The sequence below is a fragment of the Salvelinus fontinalis genome, chromosome 10 (genome assembly GCF_029448725.1).
Source record: "Salvelinus fontinalis isolate EN_2023a chromosome 10, ASM2944872v1, whole genome shotgun sequence".
Classification (NCBI taxonomy): Eukaryota; Metazoa; Chordata; class Actinopteri; order Salmoniformes; family Salmonidae; genus Salvelinus; species Salvelinus fontinalis.
The window spans coordinates 33,180,175-33,201,325 of record NC_074674.1 but is presented as its reverse complement, the minus strand read 5'-3'; positions in this window follow the sequence as shown (position 1 = coordinate 33,201,325).

The window sequence follows — 21,151 nt, the reverse complement described above, 5'->3', positions numbered from 1 at the left end:
TAACCATTGAATCAACTACTATTGCTGTGGCGGTCATTACATTTTGTCAGCGGGTGATTGTCAAGCAAATAACTGCCGGTCTCAAGGTTATTGACGTTAATTAATCTCCTGGCTTCCACGCATAGACTACAAGCCACTGATGCAAACCTTTGGAACATCAACATTTAAAAAAAATCTAATAAATCAAGGAATATAGCCTCCACCATCACAATAAATCCATTATTTATTTTAGACAAGTCTAAAGAAACATGATATGAAGATAATGTAGTCTATTTCAGAAGAACAGAATAGCATACTCTGAGTTGTCCCTGTTAGGCCCTGATCTGCCTATGCCATATGGCTGTGGGCTACACTATTTTATTTAGTAGACAAGATTTGCTTAGAAATCCATGGCATTATTTTATATTATTTTATAGTATGAAGAATACAATTGAACATAGCTGAATATAAAAAAATTGGTTCTTTCTCACAGGCTACTAGTGAAGACAGACTCATCGGGGAGGCAACTGTGCGCTTCCTTATCCAATTCCGAAGTGTATATTGAAGACATTGGAAGAATCCACATTTACTTTTCCTCAGCCAACAAGATGGGTAGGCCTAATGGACAGCAAAAGCACTAGCCGATGTCAATCTACTATCTCCCATAGTTTAAAAGAATTCCAAACATAGTCTGGGACAATTGTGGGATGCGATACATCCCAAATTAATACAACCACTAAGCTGACACAACAGATTAAAATGTTTAGCTTAAAATATTGATATACTAAGGAGGCTATTTCTTCACATTATAAGTGCAGCAATGTGCACACGACAGTAGGCTATAAACGCTAATGTTCCACAAGAAAGGAAAACACCATCAAAAGTGACCACAAATGTGATTATGCATGTAATACTTTTATTCTAAGGGTGCGTTTTTTTTATGTATAGCGGAAATGATCCTACCCGAACTTGAAACTCACCTGCTGCTTATGTACGCCAGTTAGGCTGTACACCCCTTGTAAAGCGGATTCATGTGCTGCATCTTAAGAAAGTACTTGGTCATTTTAGTTGTGATTTAGTTGTGAACAATTTAAATTTTGTGTCATTTAATTTTATGATGAATTAATGTATTCCTTTGTACTCAGGCTACCCCATACAGGCCTCACACAAAGGAATAGAGTGTACTACATTCACAGCAATTCTACAGACTGGATCAACAGCCCAATGAAATTGGATTCAGGTGAGGCCACTCTCTCTCTTCCTTCTGCAGCACACAGTGGATTTTACAAAGAAGTTTGTAAAATATCACTTTCCAGCAGCGAGGGTAATGTTGAGTTTTTAATAATATGTACTAGTCCAGGGGTCTTCAACCTTTCTAGCATGAGAGCTACATTGAAATGATGAAACATGGTGCAAGCTAGTCATTCTTTTTTTCCTAGCTTTCAAATGGGTACTCTCTTTGTATTTTCCCCGAATTCCATTTTCTCTGTTTTATTGGAGCAAAGGTACAGGACGGCAGGCAGGCTTAGGCAGAGTGGTCAGGCGGGTGGGTACTGGGTCAGGACAGGCAAGGGTCAAAAACTAGGAGGATGAGGAATGAGAGACTGGGGAAAAGCAGGAGCTGACACAAATCACTGGTAGGCTTGATAAACAAGACAAACTGACAAAGAAACAGAGAACACAGGTATAAATACACAGGGGATAATGGGGAAGATGGGCGACACCTGGAGAGGGGTAGAGACAATCACAAAGACAGGTGAAACAGATCAGGGTGTGACACCATGTCAACGCTTGGATCACATCAGAAGACCATTTTGAGTGCTTGAAAAAAATCTATATATTTTAAATTTTTTGGTGCAAAACCCCTTTAATTGCCATACAGAGGAATATGCTGGTCAAGCTGTTTTTCCTGCTGCATATGTCATGACCGAGTTTGCAAAACATAATCCCACCAGATTGATACAAAAGATCATGATATGATTCTGCCAAGTAAGCCTACTTTGCAGTTATCATGCAGCCCTTTCCTGCAGTCATATGACCTAGAGGCATCATGGGTGGAATGTTATTAAAGCATTTCATAATAAACATACCACACCGGTCAAAGTTTTAGAACACCTACTCCTTCAAGGGTTTTCCTTTATTTTTTACTATTTTCTACATTGTAGAATAATAGTGAAGATATCAAAACTATGAAAAAAAACATATTGAATCATGTAGTAATCAAAGAAGTGTTAAACAAATCAAAATATATTTTATATTTGAGATTCTTCAAAGCCAACCTTTGCCTTGATGACAGCTTTGCATACTCTTGGCATTCTCTCAACCAGCTGCATGAGGAAGTCACCTGGAATGAATTTAATTAACAGATGTGCCTACTTAAAAGTTCATTTGTGGAATTTCTTTCCTTCTTAACCTTTCTGGCGCAGGCGTTCTGCTAGCGACCCACCTCGACAACATCCTGTGAAATTGCAGAAAACCAAATTCAAAAACCAGAAATAGTCATAATAAACATTCATAAAAAATGCAAGTGTTATACATCGGCTTAAAGATTAACTTCTTGTTAATCCAGCCGCTTTGTCAGATTTCAAAAAGGCTTTAAGGCAAAAGCATACCATGCGATTATCCGAGGACAGCGCCCCGCTTACAAAAGCATACAAACATTTTACAACCAAGTAAAGGAATTACAAAAGTCAGAAATAGCGATAAAATGAATCACTTACCTTTGAAGATCTTCATATGGTTGCAGTCACAAGAGTCCCAGCTACACAATAAATGTTTGTTTTGTTCGATAAAGTCCCTCTTTATATCCCAAAAACTCAGTTTTGTTGGCGCGTTTTGTTCAGTAATCCACTGGCTCAAAGGCGGTCAAAACATGCAGACGAATACATCCTAATAGTACCGGTAAAGTTCGTTGAAACATGTCAAACGATGTTTATAATTAATCCTCAGGTTGTCAATTGTCTAAATAATCGATAATATTTCAACAGAATAATAGAGTCTTCAATAGAAAGGAAAAGCAAACCAGCTCTGCATTCTTCCTCAGTCCACAGACAGAAAGGTCTCATTCTTCTTCATTTTTTTCAGAAGACAAGCCTTAAAGAATGTCTAAAAACTGCTGACATCTAGTGGAAGCCAAAGGAACGGCAAGGTCCTAACCCATTAGATACTTTATAGGCATTCAATTGAAAATACCCACATCAAAAAAATCATACTTCCTGGATGGATTTTGCTCAGGTTTTTGCTTTGCCATATCAGTTATGTTATACACACAGACATTAAACATTAAACTTTTGAGTGTTTTATATCCAAATCTACCAATTATATGCATATCCTAGCTTCTGGGCCTGAGTAACAGGCAGTTTACTTTGGGCACGTTTCACATCCAGACGTCGAAATACTGCACCCAAGCCATAAGAAGTTTTAATGCCGTTGAGCAAATCAGTTGTGTTGTGACAAGTTAGGGGAGTATACTGAAGATAGCCCTATTACGGAAGTGTACAGAAGATAGCCCTTTTCCATATTATGGCAAGAACAGCTCAAATGAGCAAAGAGAAACGACAGTCCATCATTACTTTAAGACATGAAGGTCTGTCAATACGGAACATTTCAAGAACTGTGAAAGTTTCTTCAAGTGCAGTCGCAAAAACCATCAAGCGCTATGATGAAACTGGCTCTTATGAGAACCGCCATAGGAATGGAAGACCCAGAGTTACCGCTGCTGCTGAGGATACGTTCATTAGAGTTAACTACACCTCAGAAATTGCAGTCCAAATAAATGCTTCATAGAGTTCAAGTAACAGACAAATCTCAACATCAACTGTTCAGAGGAGACTACGTGAATCAGGCCTTTATGGTCGAATTGCTGCAAAGAAACCACTACTAAAGGACACCAATAAGAAGAAGAGACTTGCTTGGGCCAAGAAACACGAGCAATGGACATTAGACCGGTGGAAATGTGTCCTTTGGTCTGGAGTCTAAACTGGAGATTTTTGCTTCCAACCGCCATGTCTTTGTGAGACGTGGTGTGGGTGAAAGGATGATCGCCGCATGTATGGTTCCCAATGTAAAGCATGGAGGATGAGGTGTTTTGGTGTGGGGGTGATTTGCTGGTTAAACTGTCTGTGATTTACTTAAAATTCAAGAAACACTTAACCATCATGGCTACCACAGCATTCTGCAGCGATGCGCCATCCCATCTGTTTTTTTCAACAGGACAATGACCCAACACACCTCCAGGCTATGTAAGGGCTATTTGACCAAGAAGGAGAGTGATGGAGTGCTGCATCAGATGGCCTGGCCTCCTCAATCCCCCGATTGGGGACTCCTTCAAGACTCTTGGAAAAGCATTCCAGGTGAAGCTTTTGGAGAGAATGCCAAGAGGGTGCCAAGCAGGCAAAGGGTGTCTATTTGAAGAATCAAAATACATTTATAAATATTTATGTATTATTATTTATATATTAATTATATATAAAATATATTTTGATTTGTTTAACACTTTTTTGGTTACTACATGATTCCATATGTGTTATTACATAGTTTTGTTATATTTCAGTGTTCTGTGATGTACCGTGCTGAAAGTACTGTTTTCAGACTACTTGACCTTTTCCACATTTTATTACGTTACAGGCTTATTCTAAAATGGATTACATTGCATTTTTTCCTCATCAATCTATACACAATACCTCATAAAGACAAAGCAAAAACTGTTTTTTAGAATTTTTGCAAATGTATTAAAATAAATCCTTAAATTTCACATTTACATAAGTATTCAAACAATTTACTCAGTACTTTTGTTGAAGCACCTTTCGCAGTGATTACAGCCTTGATTATTCTTCGGTATGACGCTACAAGCCTGGTACACCTGTATTTGGGGAGTTTCTCCCATTCTTCTCTGCAGATCCTCTCAAGCTCTATCAAGTTGGATGGGGACAGCTATTTTCAGGTATCTCCAGAGATGTTCGATCGGGTTCAAGTCCAGGCTCTGGCTGGGCCACTCAAGGACATTCAGAGACGTGTCCTGAAGCCACTCTTGCGTTGTATTGGCTGTGTGCTTAGGGTCATTGTCCTGTTGGAAGGTGAACCTTCACCCCATTCTGAGGTCCTGAGCGCTCTTGAGCATGTATTAATCAAGAATCTCTCTGTAGTTTGCTCCATTCATCTTTCCCTCTATCCTGACTAGTCTCCCAGTCCCTGCCGATGAAAAACATCCCCACAGCATGATGCTGCCTCCACCATGCTTCACCGTAGGGATGGTGCCAGGTTTCCTCAAGATGTGACGCTTGGCATTCAGGCCAAAGAGTTCAATCTTGGTTTCATCAGACCAGAGAATCTTGTTTCTCATGGTCTGATAGTCCTTTAGGTGCCTTTTGGCAAACTCCAAGCGGGCTGTCATGTGCCTTTTACTGAGGAGTGGCTTCTGTCTACCATAAAGGCCTGATTGGTGGAGTGATGCAGAGATTATTGTCTTTTTGGAAGGTTCTCCCATCTCCACAGAACTCTGGCGCTCTGTCAGTGACCATTGGGTTCTTGGTCACCTTCCAGACCAAGGCCCTTCTCCCCCGATTGCTCAGTTTGGCAGGGCGGCGAGCTCTAGGAAGAGTCTTGATGGTTCCAAACCTATTCCATTTAAGAATGATGGAGGCCACTGTGTTCTTCAATGCTGCAGAAATTGTTTGGTACCCTTCCCCAGATCTTTGCATCGACACAATAACGGAGCTCTACAGACAATTCCTTCGATCTCATAGCTTGGTTTTTGCTATGACATGTACTGTCAACTGTGGAACCTTATATTGACATATTGTGTGCCTTTCCAAATCATGTCCAATCAATTTAATTTACCACAGGTGGAATCCAATCAAATTGAAGAAACTTGATGATCAATGGAAACAGGATGCACCGGAGCTCAATTTCGAGTCTCATAGCAAAGGGTTTGAATATTAACGTAAATACAGTATCTGTAAAAAATATATATATATATACATTTGCAAACATAAAAAAAAAAAATTATTGCTTTGTAATTTTGAGGTATTGTGTTTAGAATTATGAGGATTTATTTTTATTTTATCCATTTTAGAAAAAGGCTGTAATGTAACAAAATGTGGAAAAAGGGAAGGGGTCTGAATACTTTCCGAATGCACTGTATATAAAGTGTAATATTGGGATGCAAACACAAAATGTAATACAATGTGAGGTGTATACTTTTATTTCAAAGTAGATTTGTTTAAGACTACTAAGAAACACTCTGTGTGACCCTGGTTCCTCACACTGAGGTAAAAGGTTAATTGAGAAGGTTTTGGAGAAAGTCCTGTCTCTAACTGGCTACACGAAGTCAATTATGCACCACACAGATATACAGGGGCAATATTGCTGGAAATTCTTAAGAAATAGGTACACTTTCAGAATTGTTTGGCAAGCTAATCATAGATGGGCTCCTCGCGATTGACCTGTTGGAGACTCCTGCTTTAGTCTATTCAGTGGCTTGGCTTGAACATTCAAACTGAAGGTCTCACATGAAAAAAATTACTCAGTGGCTGAGAAAGAACAGAGTGGACTCTTGCTCAGAAACTTGTGATTTGCCATGGTTTATACTAAAGATAGCCAGTCATGTGCAGTCAGGGTAGACAGAGCAGGCAGTGCTTTTACTGTGATAATCTAATTGTCTCGCCCTGGCCTTAGTTATCCTGTTTGGGCTGCAGGGGCAGTATTGAGTAGCCAGATAAAAGTTGCCCATTTCAAACGGCCTCGTACTCAATTCTTGCTCGTACAATATGCATATTGTTATTACTATTGGATAGAAAACACTCTCTAGTTTCTAAAACCGTATGAAATATATCTGTGAGTCAAACAGAACTCATTTGGCACAAACTTCCTGACCAGGAAGTGGAAAGTCTGAAATCGAGGCTCTGTTCTACTTCCTGCCTATAAATGGGCATGATACGTATTAGTATACATGCACTTCATAGACCTTCCCCTGGATGTCAAGAGGCGGTGAGAGAAGAAATTGAGTGTTTATCTTAGTCTGAAGTGGAATACAAGCTCTTTGTATGACGTGTCCCCCATTTCCTGTTTTTTGGAGAGCGCGAGGAGGTACCTGGATTTGCCTTCTGTTTAGCTGCCGTTATAGGCGACTACTATCTCCGGCTTTGATTTTATTTGATACATGTGACCATATCATCGTAAAGTATGTTTTTTCAATATAGTTTAATCAGATTATTGAATTTTTTTTGGGAGTTTTGCCGTGTTCCGTTCTCTGACTTTGTTGACAATGGAGAGATTCGTGCCACTTGGCTAGTGTGCTTGGCAATTCAAGAGGAAAAGAGGCCGTTCTAAATCCAACAACGATTGTTCTGGACAAAGGACCCCTTGTCCAACATTCTGATGAAAGATCAGCAAAAGTAAGAATGTTGGACAAGGGGTCCTTTGTCAAGAACAATCGTTGTTTGGATTTAGAACGTCCATTTTCCCTCTTGAATTAGCAAGTGCACTAGCCAAGTGGCGCGAAGCTCTCCTTTCTGAACAAAGGCACACAACGCAACACGCCTAACGCCCCAAATAAATTTCAAAAATCTAATAAAACTATATTGAAAAAACATACTTTACGATGATATTTTCACATGTATCAAATCAAATCAAAGCCGGAGATAGTAGTTGCCTATAATGACAGCTATTCAGAAGGCAAATCCAGGTCCAACTTCGCGCCTTCCTGAAAACAAAAAATGGGTGACTCGTCGTGCCAAGAGGATTAATTCCACCTCAGACCAAGATAAACACTTCATTTCTTCTCTCACTTCCTCTTGACATCTAGGGGAAGGTGTATGACGTGCATGTATACTCATACGTATCATGCCCATTTATAGGCAGGCCCTTGAAAGGAGCATAATTTTCAGACTTTCCACTTCCTGGTCAGAAAGTGTGCTGCCAAATGAGTTCTGTTTTACTCACAGACAAAATTCAAACGGTTTTAGAAACTAGAGAGTGTTTTCTATCCAATAGTAATAATAATATGCATATTGTACGAGCAAGAATTGAGTACGAGGCCGTTTAAATTGGGCACGTTTTTCCCCCAAAGTGAAAACAGCGCCCTCTGTCCTCATCAGGTTAAGGGACAGGGTCAGCATATGCCTCAATGTTTTGTCTAGCTCAATGCTTTGTACAGTGAAGTTCATATGTGCACATGAGTATTGCTGGAACATCATGTCTGGGTAAGCCTGGGGTAAGCTCTGCACAATTGGGTGTGTCTACATAATTTGGTGCCCACATCGCTTGAACTGAACGAAGCTAGCGAGCTAGCATTAACAACCTGACAAATGGACACTACTGCAGACACAGCAACCCGGAGCAGACCACCGATCAGAGATCAGGAGAGGAATGATTAACAACGTTTTGGACAATATCAGTGTTCAAATTAAAGCCAGGTTGAATAACTTTCTCATCCTTGGCCCTACAACGCTGTCCTCGAGATGTCCACCCTGAAGTACAGACAAATTAACTTTATCCAGTGACGACTCGTCATTTTTGAGCCGCACATGATATTTTGTCATTAACACGTGTCACATATCAGTTTGCAAACAATGTAAAAAAACATATTGAGTTAATTATGCCGCATACTTTCTTAAAAGTAAGGCAGATCCAAAATGCAGGTGTTTCAGCAAAGCTCAGTGCTTTCTGTGGTGGTGGGCCAGCCAGCGAAAAATTCGGAGCGTAGGGGTTGGTAATGTTCTCCATTTGCACCGTGATTGGCTCAGTGTTCTATTACACATGGGGACACTGCAAAATCTACTCTAAAATTCTGTGCTGCCATAGAGTTACATTAGAAGCTTCCATCCAAGAAGGCTCAAGGCCATTGCCCACAGACAAAATTACATCAACATCAAATTTTCTAAATCTTAGCTAGCAAGCTAGACAAACAGTTATCATCATGAATCACATCGACAATCTACTGGCAAATTCTTTTCAATCCTTGTCATATGAAGATAAATTATAGATAAAACATATCATTGCTCATCGGCCATAGGACATAAACATTACACAACAAGTTGAAATTTGCAAATTCAACAATGAATTGTTTGGAAGGAATCAATGGCTAACTGCAAGCCTTGCAAAGCAATCACTAGCCGGCTTTCAGTGGAGTGGGTGTGTGGTCCAAGTCTGGGTTTAAGAATCTATTTTCGAAGCTTAAAAGGATGAACATTAAACACCATGGGCCGGAAAAGGTTGAATACATTGGCCTTGCTGTCAATGCCACTGGAGACAGCTCTATGAAACAAGTTATTCTTACTACAGTAGTAATATACCAAATCTGAATTATTTTCTTCATATTAATGAGATGCTGTGAAACACAGAATTATTTTGAATTCAGTTAGTTTATGTGCCATGCTCCCTTTCCCTGTCGTTGTTATTCATGCTACATATCCAGCTTATTCTATTAGAGCAAGGCAAATATTTTGTGACCTTTTGGATACTCTGAGTCTTTAAAAAAAAATGTATTTAACCTTTATTTAACCAGGTAGGCTAGTTGAGAACAAGTTCTCATTTGCAACTGCGACCTGGCCAAGATAAAGCATAGCAATTCGACACATACAACAACACAGAGTTACAAATGGAATAAACAACACATATGGTCAATAATACAGTAGAACAAAGTTAAACAAAAAGTCTATATACAGTGAGTGCAAATGAGGTAAGATAAGGGAGTTAAGGCAATAAAATAGGCCATGGTGGCGAAGTAATTACAATATAGCAATTAAACACTGGAATGGTAGATGTGCAAATAGAGATACTGGGGTGGAAAGGAGCAAGATAAATAAATAAATACAGTATGGGGATGAGGTAGGTAGATAGATGGGCTGTTTACAGATGGGCTATGTACAGGTGCAGTGATCTGTGAGCTGCTCTGACAGCTGGTGCTTAAAGCTAGAGAGAGCGATATGAGTCTCCAGCTTCAGAGATTTCTGCAGTTCATTCCAGTCATTGGCAGCAGAGAACTGGAAGGAAAGACGACAGACGAAAGGAGGAATTGGCTTTGGGGGTGACCAGTGAGATATACCTGCTGGAGCGCGTGCTACGAGTGGGTGCTGCTATGGTGACCAGTGAGCTGAGATAAGGCGGGGCTTTACCGAGCAGAGACTTGAATATAACCTGTAGCCAGTGGGTTTGGCGACGAGTATGAAGCGAGGGCCAACCAACGAGAGCGTACAGGTCGCAATGGTGGGTAGTGTATGGGGCTTTGGTGACAAAACGGGATGGCACTGTGATAGACTGCATCCAGTTTGTTGAGAGGCTATTTTATAGATGACATCACCGAAGTCGAGGATCGGTAGGATGGTCAGTTTTACGAGGGTATGTTTGGCAGCATGAGTGAAGGATGCTTTGTTGAGATATAGGAAGCAGATTCTAGATTTAATTTTGGATTGGAGATCCTTAATGTAAGTCTGGAAGGAGAGTTTACAGTCTAACGAGACACCTAGGTATTTGTAGTTGTCCACGTATTCCAAGTCAGAGCCGTCCAGTGTAGTGATGCTGGACGGGCGAGCAGGTGCGAGCAATGATCGGTTGAAGAGCATGCATTTAGTTTTACTTGCGTGTAAGAGCAGTTGGAGGCCACGGAAGGAGAGTTGTATGGCATTGAAGCTCGTTTGGAGGTTAATTAACACAGTGTCCAAAGAGGGGCCAGAAGTATACAGAATGGTGTCGTCTGCGTAGAGGTGTATCAGATAATCACCAGCTGTCACGTCCTGACCATAGTTGTTATGTGTTTTGCTTGTTTTAGTGTTGGTCAGGACGTGAACTGGGTGGGCATTCTATGTCGTGTGTCTAGTTTGTCTGTTTCTGTGTTCGGCCTAATATGGTTCTCAATCAGAGGCAGCTGTCAATCGTTGTCCCTGATTGAGAATCCTATATAGGTGGCTTGTTTTGTGTTGGGATTTTGTGGGTGGTTGTTTCCTGTCTCTGTGTTTTGTCTGCATCAGAAAGGACTGTATCGGTAAGCCACGTTTGTTATTTTGTAGTTTGTAAGTGTTCACGTTTTCGTCTGTCATTAAATATGTTGAACACTGAATACGCTGCGTCTTGGTCCGATCCCTGCTACACCTCCTCTTCAGACGAAGAGGAGGAAGGCTGCCGTTACAGAACCACCCACCAAACTCGGACCAAGCAGCGTGGCTACGGGCAGCAGCAGCAGCAGCGGCCCACTACACAGGACTCCTGGACATGGGAGGAAATTCTGGAGGGAAAAGGACACTGGGCTCACATTGGAGAATATCGCCGCTCTCGTGAAGAGATGGAGGCAGCTAAAGCCCAGGAGCGGTGGTATGAGGAGGCAGCACGGAAGCGTGGCTGGAAGCCCGAGAAGAAATCCCAAAAATTTATTGGGGGGGGGTAAAGGGTAGTGTGGCGAAGTCAGGTAGGAAACCTGCGCCCACTTCCCATGCTTACCGTGGAGAGCGGGAGTACGGGCAGACACCGTGTTATGCGGAAGAGCACACGGTGTCTCCTGTACGTGTGCATAGCCCGGTGTGGTACATTCCAGCTCCACGTATCGGCCGGGCTAGAGTGAGCATTGAGTCAGGTGCCATGAAGCCGGCTCAATGCGTCTGGTCTCCAGTGCGTCTCCTCGGGCCGGCATACATGGCACCAGCCTTACGCATGGTGTCCCCGGTTCGCCAACACAGCCCAGTGCGGGTTATTCCACCTCCCCGCACTGGTCGGGCTACGGGGAGCATTCCACCAGGTAAGGTTGGGTAGGCTCGGTGCTCAAGGGAGCCAGTACCCCTGCACGGTCCGGTATATCCTGCGCCACCTTCCCGCCCCAGCCCAGTACCACCAGTGCCTACACCATGCACCAGGCTTCCAGTGCGTCTCCAGAGCCCTGTTCCTCCTCCACGCACTCTCCCTGTGGTGCGTGTCTCCAGCCCAGTATCTCCAGTTCCGGTACCACGCACTAAGCCTCCTGTGCGTCTCCAGAGCCCGGTACGCACTGTTCCTGCTCCCCGCACTAGCCTTGAGGTGAGTGTCTCCAGTCCGGTACCACCAGTTCCGGCACCACGCACCAGGCCTACTGTGCGCCTCAGCAGGTCAGAGTCGGCCGTCTGCCCAATGCAGTCTGAGCTGCTTGCCTGCCCAGCGCCGTCTGGGCTGCCTGCCTGCCCAGCGCCGTCTGGGCTGCCTGCCTGCCCAGCGCCGTCTGAGCCTTCCGTCTGCCCAGCGCCGTCTGAGCAATCCGTCTGCCCAGCGCCGTCTGAGCCATCCGTCTGCCCAGCGCCATCTGAGCCATCCGTCTGCCCAGCGCCATCTGAGCCGCCCGTCTGTCCTGAGCCGTCAGAGCCGCCCGTCTGTCCCGGGCCGTTAGAGCCGCCCGTCTGTCCCGGGCCGCTAGAGCCGTCCGTCAGTCAGGAGCCGCCAGAGCCTCCAGCCAGTCAGGAGCCGCCAGAGCCTCCAGCCAGTCAGGAGCCGCCAGAGCCGCCAGCCAGTCAGGAGCCGCCAGAGCCGCCAGCCAGTCAGGAGCCGCCAGCCAGTCAGGAGCCGCCAGAGCCGCCAGCCAGTCAGGTGCCGCCAGAGCCGCCAGCCAGTCAGGAGCCGCCAGAGCCGCCAGCCAGTCAGGAGCTGCCAGAGCCGCAAGTCAGGAGCTGCCAGAGCCGCCCGCCAGTCATGAGCTGCCCTCCAGTCATGAGCTGCCCTCCAGTCATGAGCTGCCCTCCAGTCATGAGCTGCCTTCCAGTCATGAGCTGCCTTCCAGTCATGAGCTGCCCTCCAGTCATGAGCTGCCCTCCAGTCATGAGCTGCCTTCCAGTCATGAGCTGCCTTCCAGTCATGAGCTGCCTGCCAGTCATGAGCTGCCCGCCAGTCATGAGCTGCCTTCCAGTCATGAGCTGCCTTCCAGTCATGAGCTGCCTTCCAGTCATGAGCTGCCTTCCAGTCATGAGCTGCCCTTCAGTCATGAGCTGCCCTTCAGTCATGAGCTGCCCTTCAGTCATGAGCTGCCCTTCAGTCATGAGCTGCCCTCCAGTCATGAGCTGCCCTCCAGTCATGAGCTGCCTTCCAGTCATGAGCTGCCCTTCAGTCATGAGCTGCCTTCCAGTCATGAGCTGCCCTTCAGTCATGAGCTGCCCCTCAGTCCGGAGCTGCCCCTCAGTCCGGAGCTGCCTCTCTGTCCGGAGCTGCCCTTCAGTCCGGAGCTGCCCCTCTGTCCTGAGCTGCCCCTCTGTCCTGAGCTACCTCTCTGTCCTGAGCTACCTTCAGACGAAGAGGAGGAAGGCTGCCGTTACACCAGCAGCAAGCGCAACATCATTGATGTATACAGAGAAGGGAGTCGGCCCGAGGATTGAACCCTGTGGCACCCTCATAGAGACTGCCAGAGGCCCGGACAACAGGCCCTCCGATTTGACACACTGAACTCTATCAGAGAAGTAGTTGGTAAACCAGGCGAGGCAATCATTTGAGAAACCAAGGCTGTCGGTCTGCCAATAAGAATGTGGTGATTGACAGAGTCGAAAGCCTTGGCCAGGTTGATGAATACGGCTTCACAGCATTGTCTCTTATCGATGATTGAACCCTGTGGCACCCTCATAGTCGTTTAGGACCTTGAGCGTGGCTGAGGCGTGGCTGAGGTGCACCCATTACCAGCTCTGAAACCAGATTGAATAGCGGAGAAGGTACGGTGGGATTCAAAATGGTCGGTAATCTGTTTGTTAACTTGGCTTTCGAAGACCTTAGAAAGACAGGGTAGGATAGATATAGGTCTGTAGCAGTTTGGGTCTAGAGTGTCACCCCCGTTGAAGAAGGGGATGACCGCGGCAGCTTTCCAATCTTTGGGAATCTCAGACGATACGAAAGAGAGGTTGAACAGGCACGTAATAGGGGTTGCAACAATTTCGGCAGATAATTTTAGAAAGAGAGGGTCCAGATTGTCTAGCCCGGCTGATTTGTAGGGGTCCAGATTTTCCAGCTCTTTCAAAACATCAGCTATCTGGATTTGGGTGAAGGAGAAATGGTGGGGGCTTTCGCGGGTTGCTGTGGAGGGTGCCGGGCAGTTGACCGGGGTAAGGGTAGCCAGGTGGAAAGCATGGCCAGCCGTAGAGAAATGCTTATTGAAATTCACAATTATAGTGGATTTAGCGGTGGTGACAGTGTTTCCTAGCCTCAGAGCAGTGGGCAGCTGGGAGGAGGTGCTCTTATTCTCCATGGACTTTACAGTGTCCCAGAACATTTTTGAGTTAGTACTACAGGATGCAAATTTCTGTTTGAAAAAGCTAGCCTTAGCTTTCCTAACTGCCTGTGTATATTTGGTCCTAACTTCCCTGAAAAGTTGCATATCACGGGGGCTATTCGATGCTAATGCAGAACACTACAGGATGTTTTTGTGCTGGTCAAGGGCAGACAGGTCTGGAGTGAACCAAGAGTGAACTGGAGTGAACTATATCTATTCCTAGTTCTACATTTTTTGAATGGGGCATGCTTATTTAAGATGGTGAGGAATGCACTTTTAAAGAATAGCCAGGCATCATCTACTGACGGGATGAGGTCAATGTCATTCCAGGATACCGCGGCCAGGTCGATTAGAAAGGCATGCTTGCAGAAGTGTTTTAGGGAGCGTTTGACAGTGATGAGGGGTGGTCGTTTGGTCGCAGACCCATTATGGATGCAGGCAATGAGGCAGTGATCGCTGAGATCTTGATTGAAAACAGCAGAGGTGTATTTGGAGTGCGAGTTAGTTAGGATGACATCTATGAGGGTGCCTGTGTTTACGAATTTGGAGTTGTACCTGGTAGGTTCATTGATAATTTGTGTGAGATTGAGGGCATCAAGCTTAGATTGTAGGATGGTGTTAAGCATGTCCCTGTTTAGATCACCTAGTAGCACGAGCTTAGAAGATAGATGGGGGGCAATCAATTCACATATGGTATCGAGGGCACAGCTGGGGGCAGATGGAGGTCTATAGCAAGCGGCAACAGTGAGAGACTTGTTTCTGGAAAGGTGAATGTTTAGAAGTAGAAGCTCGAATTGTTTGGATACAGACTTGGATAGTAATACAGAACTCTGAAGGCTATCTTTGCAGTAGATTGCAACTCCGCCCCCCTTGGCAGTTCTATCTTGGTGGAAAATGTTATAGTTAGCGATGGAGATTTCAGGGTTTTTGGTGGTTTTTCTAAGCCAGGATTCAGACACGGTTAAGACATCCGGGTTGGCAGAGTGTGGTAAAGCAGTGAGTAAAACAAACTTAGGGAGTAGGCTTCTAATGTTAACATGCATGAAACCAAGGCTTTTACGGTTACAGAAGTCAACAAATGAGAGCACCTGGGGAGTGGGAGTGGAGCTAGGCACTGCAGGACCTGGTTTAACCTCTACATCACCAGAGGAACATAGAAGTAGGATAAGGGTACGGCTAAATGCTATACGAACTGGCCGTCTAGCATGTTCGGAACAGAGAGTAAAAGGAGCAGGTTTCTGGGCATGATAACATAGATTCAAGGCATAGTGTACAGACAAAGGTAAGGTAGGATGGGAGTACATTGGAGGTAAACCTAGGCATTGAGTAATGATGAGAGATATAGTCTCTAGAAACATTTAAACCAGGTGATGTCATCGCATATGTAGGAGGTGGAACAACATGGTTGGTTAAGGCATATTGAGCAGGGCTAGAGGCTCTACAGTGAAATAAGATCACTAACCAGGACAGTAATGGACGAGGCATATTGATATTAGAAAGAGGCATGCGTAGCCAAGGGAACATATGGGTCCAGTGAGTGGTTGGGCTGACTGGGGACACGACGATTCAGACAGTTAGCAGGCCGATGCTAACACGGTAACAGTTAGTAGGCCGGGGCTAAACAAGCTAGCAGATAGCAGACCAGGGCTGGCAAGCTAGCAGTTAGCAGACCGGGTTAGCAAGCAAGCAGTTAGCAGGGGCTAGCAGTTATCAGACCGGGGCAGGCAAGCTAACAGTTAGCAGACCGGGGTATGCAAGCTAGCAGTTAGCAGACTGGGGCTAGCAAGTTAGCCTTTGGGGGACGTTGCGATGGGGGTAAGTCTGTTTTTGCCTCTTCGTGTGGTGACGTCGATAGACCAGTCGTGGAATTAGTAGGGTTCCAGGTAACTCTAGGTAGCTAGCAGGCCTAGCAGGTTAGCAGAATGGACCCTCAGCGGGCGTCGTGCCTGAGGGGCCTGTTGGAATCCTCGGGCAGATTATGTCGGTATTCCAGTCGAAGAGGATCGGCGGGGTTCCGTGCCCCGTACCGGCAGTAGAAAGGGTCCAGATATTGTAGCGCGGGAGTGGGCTTCGGTGGTAGCACAGGAGACCTGGCCGGGCTAGCTTCTGGCTAATTGGTGCTTGCTCCGGGATGGAAAAGCTAGCCAGGAGTGGTCACCCGGGATTGCGGTTAGCTAGTTGCGAAGATCCAGATGAAGATGTTCAGAGTTTGCGGTAGGAATCTGGGGATATTGAGAGAAATAGGTCCGTTATGCTCTGGTTTGAGTCCCGTTGTTCGAACTGGCGAGAGCTTTCCGAGCTAAAGGTTAGCTGATGACCCCTAGCAATGGTTTGCTAACTGATAGCTGGTAGGTAGTTAGCTGGCTATCTTCAGTTGAGGCATTCCAGATCCGAAGTAAATAAATACTTTAGAAAAAAGCAGATCCACGCCACATTGGGTAAGGTGCGTTGCAGAAGAGTATTTAGAAGTTGAGGTTTATGATTTTTTTTTTAAAGATATGCAAAGAAAAATATGTAAAAAGATAATACAAGGGACACGACAGGACAAAGACAACGACGTCTGACTGCTACGCCATCTTGGATTTCTCTCGGGTAAAGTAAGCGTTATGAATAATGTCACTCAATTGAACTGCTTTGACATTAGTGGGGACATTTGATGAATACTTGAAGACCTGAACATGTAAATGAGGCATTAATAATATATGTTTCAGTGTGGACAAGAAAAAGGCTTAAGTGCTGTTTTGCAGAAATATGTCATTGGAACAGGAGAGGAGCTAGCCAGAGAAACTCTCACGAAAAACCAAAAAAACCTTGTTGTTTTTAGCCATAGGAGATGTGTACCAATTTCAACTGTTTTGTTTGCTATGGCTCCCTGAATGATGAAATAGAGAAGGAATCAGGCAGCCATTTCCTAGCGGCGTCTTACATGAAGACAGAGGACTTACCTTACAACCAACTGTGAGAAGGCACTTTGAATATTACTGAAACAATCATAGCCATTGTTGCTCATCAATGCATACCATGCTCATTTTTCTCCTCCATTACTGTCAGTATTTCCCTTTTTTCTCCAAGCCTTATCTTTACTCACACACAAGCTGGGTGTGTGTGCTGTGTGTGTGTGTGTGTGTGTGTGTGTGTGTGTGTGTGGGATGCCGATGCGGTAGAGCTGCCTGTCACTCACTTTTACCCTCTCAGGTCAGACGTGTGTGTGCTCCTCAAAGATTTTCAGTGTCTGAATGCGTCCAGACATCAGCAGCTGTCCGCTTAGTTTTCCATGCATAGAGCCTCAAGCTGACCTGACACCTCTCCTCCCGGAGCCTGAAACCCATCCGCCTGTGGACTCTTCTCTTCCAGACTTTACACAAAAGCGGGTGAGAACTAACTTATTTTCAGTGTTGGGGGTAGTGACACATATTTTGCAGTGAGCTTGGTGGTATTTGAACTAAATTCAAATCTTGGAAGTGTTTTTAGTTGTTAATTGCTTTGTTGCCATGTAGCGTTGTAGGTAACTGCTGGAACAACACACTACTTTTTTTGAAAATGTAAAATAAGATATGGGTACTGTAAGCAAAAATGAGTTTTCTTTTTCGGCATCCGCTCTTCTTTATTTGCTCTATGCCATTTCAGATTGAAATATAATAAAGTAATTTGGATGTAGTGAACCACTTTTTAAGTAAACTATATTTTTCTTAAGGGTAAAAAAATCAAACCTCAAAAAAAACTAAAAAAACCTAGTGGGGAAACAATTGCTTGAATTAAGCTAAAAAATATGCCAATGCCGTGAGCAAATTTTACTTCTTGAAATATGTCGAAATAGCTAGTTGTTGAGAAAGCACTAGTGATCTAAAAACTAGTAAAGAGGGATAAAAAATAGAGTTTTTGACTTGATATAAGCAAAATAGACACAGTTTCATTACACAATAATAAGGCACAAGTACTTCATTCTAGTATATTTCTCATGTCTAGAAATAAGATTGTTGCTATTATTTGAAACCTTAAACTGATACATTAATACTCAAATCAAGTCATTAGAAATAAAATAAAATAGCTGAAATAAAAGACTCACATTAATCAATTTCTTTGACAGTTTTATTATGTCAGCTTAAGGTTACATTCTAAGTCAGCCTGTTCACGGCAAAGCTTCACAGCAGCCTTCGGACATTGTATATACACATTTGACAAAGCAAAAGAAGTATACAATTAAAGGTAGGAGCAACGGCAGTATGTTTGTGATAGTCATTTGTATCAGATAAGTCAAAACATTCCAACACTCATGCATCCGTGTTTGCATGGTGTGCAAAAAAAGGTTAAGTGCTGCCTTTATGTTTGGCATAGTAACTTGCATCAGATAAGAACAGTTAACAAAACATTCCAACATGCATCCCTCACCCATCTGATTGTTTACATGGTGTGAGAAAATGTTGAAGCCCTGCCATTGTGAAATTTCCTCCAATAGGAAAAGTGGCTACTCGTCTTTGTCCCGCCTCATGGTCGCAGTCTTCCAATCTCACTGCTCTCCAGTTATAGCTCAAGCCAGGCCAGCTGTGTTTCTACTCAAATGATAACTCAATTCTGAACACAGCAGCTTGTTTCTATATGCCTGATGCAAATTCATGCCCAAACGGATCAATATTCGGCTCAATGGTCTGATGCCGCTGTAAAGCTACCTGCTACCAGCAGCAGCACTGGCCACAGTGCACTGAATGAGGCCTTTGCTGATGTCTAACCAGCCTTTGACAGCAGCTGATGACAATGTAAATGTGTGACTTCTCTTACTTACATGATCAATTTCTTGGAAACAAGGGTACGCCTCCAAGATTTTGGTGGGCCTGTCTTGCTCTTTCACTGCATCCGAATCAATGAATGCTCTTCGAGACTGAAATTCCAGGTGAAGGAGCTGAGCCACAGCAGTCTTGTTTGGCTTCTTGGTCTTGTAGGTTTCCTGGAGTGTTCTGTACTGTCATGCCTGGGTTTTTATCACTGTCATTGCTGTCAGGGGTAGTTTCTCCACCTACAAAATAAACATTACATTTAATTAACCCTACCTTAGTGGTGTGCGTTAAAGGCACAATTCTTAATCCAATTCAAAGTCAGCTCAATCACAAAAATTAAATGTTTCCCAACACAAGGGGGCACTGCCCTCTGGTTTAGCTGAGAGTTAGCACAAGGCTGGTAGAAACCAGTGTTTTCATCCATTTAGCAGCACTCAGATTTGTTAAACAGGCACAGACATGCAAATTGAATTGGTAGGGTTTAGACCAGGGGCACTCAACTCTTACCCTACGAAGTCCGGAGCTTGCTGGTTCTGCTCTACCTGATAATTAATTCCACACACCTGGTGTCCCAGGTCTAAATCTGTCCCTGATTAGAGGGGAACAATGAAAACGCTAGCTAGCATTTCTTGGTTGAACTGTCTTTGGTTGAAATTACTTGCGACGGCATCTTGTCAACGTTAGCTAGATTGGACCATGGTTAGGTAACTAGCTAGCCAGCTCTGCAGCCAGTTTGAATGCCACGTTGTCAATGCATCTAAGATTCACCTTGTGGTGTGCATCTTTTATTTGTCCACCAACACCAGTAGCTATCACCAATTCGGCTAAACTAAGATATTTATAGCCCCTAACCAAGAAAAAAACTCATTAGATGACAGTCTGATAACATATTTATGGTATGGGATAGGTATGGGATTTTGTTAGAAAAAAGTGCATATTTCAGGTAGATGGCATAGTTTACAATTGCACCCACCGTCACAAATGGACTAGAATAATTACAATGAGCAACGTGTTTACCTAACTACTAATCATCAAACATTTCGTAAAAATACACAGCATACACGAATCGAAAGACACAGATCCTGTGAATACAGACAATATTTCAGATTTTCTAAGTGTCTTACAGCGAAAACACAATAAATCGTTATATTAGCTTAGCACATAGCAATTAGCAGCCCAGCATTGATTCTAGCCAAAGTGAGCGATAAAAGTCAACATCGCCAAAAGATATTAATTTTTTCACTAACCTTCTCAGAATTCTTCCGATGACACTCCTGTAACATCACATTACAACATGCATATACAGTTTGATCGAAAATGTTTATATTTAGCCACCAAAATCATGGTTAGACAATGTGAAATGTAGACAAGCTGGTAAAGAAAAAGTCCTTGCGCCACTTAGACAGTGATCTACTCTTATACATAAATACTCATAAACGTGACAAAAAAATATAGGGTGGACAGGGATTGATAGACAATTTAATTCTTAATACAATTGCGTTATTACATTTTTTAATTTATCCTTACTTTTCAATACAGTTTGCGCCAAGCGAAGCTACGTCAAAAAACATGGCGTCCTAAGCCACTAAAATGTTTCGACAGAAACACGATTTATCATAATAAAAATGTCCTACCTTGAGCTGTTCTTCCATCAGTATCTTGGGCAAAGGATCCTTTCTTGGGAGAAATCGTCTTTTGGTGGAAAGCTGTCCTCTTGCCATGTGGAAATGTCAACTGCGTTCGGGATGAACTGAAAAGCGTGCCCAACTTTTCACATCGTTGCAAAAATAAATGTCCCAAAATCGCACTAAACGGATATAAATTGCTATAAAACGCTTTAAATTAACTACCTTATGATGTTTTTAACTCTTTTAACGAGTGAAAAGATGACCGGAGAAATATAACAGGCTAAACTAACGCTTGGAACAGGAGCGGGTCGGTGTCCAGCACGCGCGTTACGCAGCAAGGAAAGACTTGCTAGCTACAGGGTTTTTTGATTTATAGGGCCTGTGAACGCGCAATCGACCCCATTGGAATCGTCATCACGTAAAGGCATCCAGGGGAAGACGTAAGAAGTGTCCGTATAGTCATAGCAATGACAGTGCCCTTTTAACTGACTTCAGAAGAGTGGCCAACATTTCTCAAATCTGACTCCATGTCAGGGAAATTGCTGTAGAATGGGCTCTGTTCCACTTAG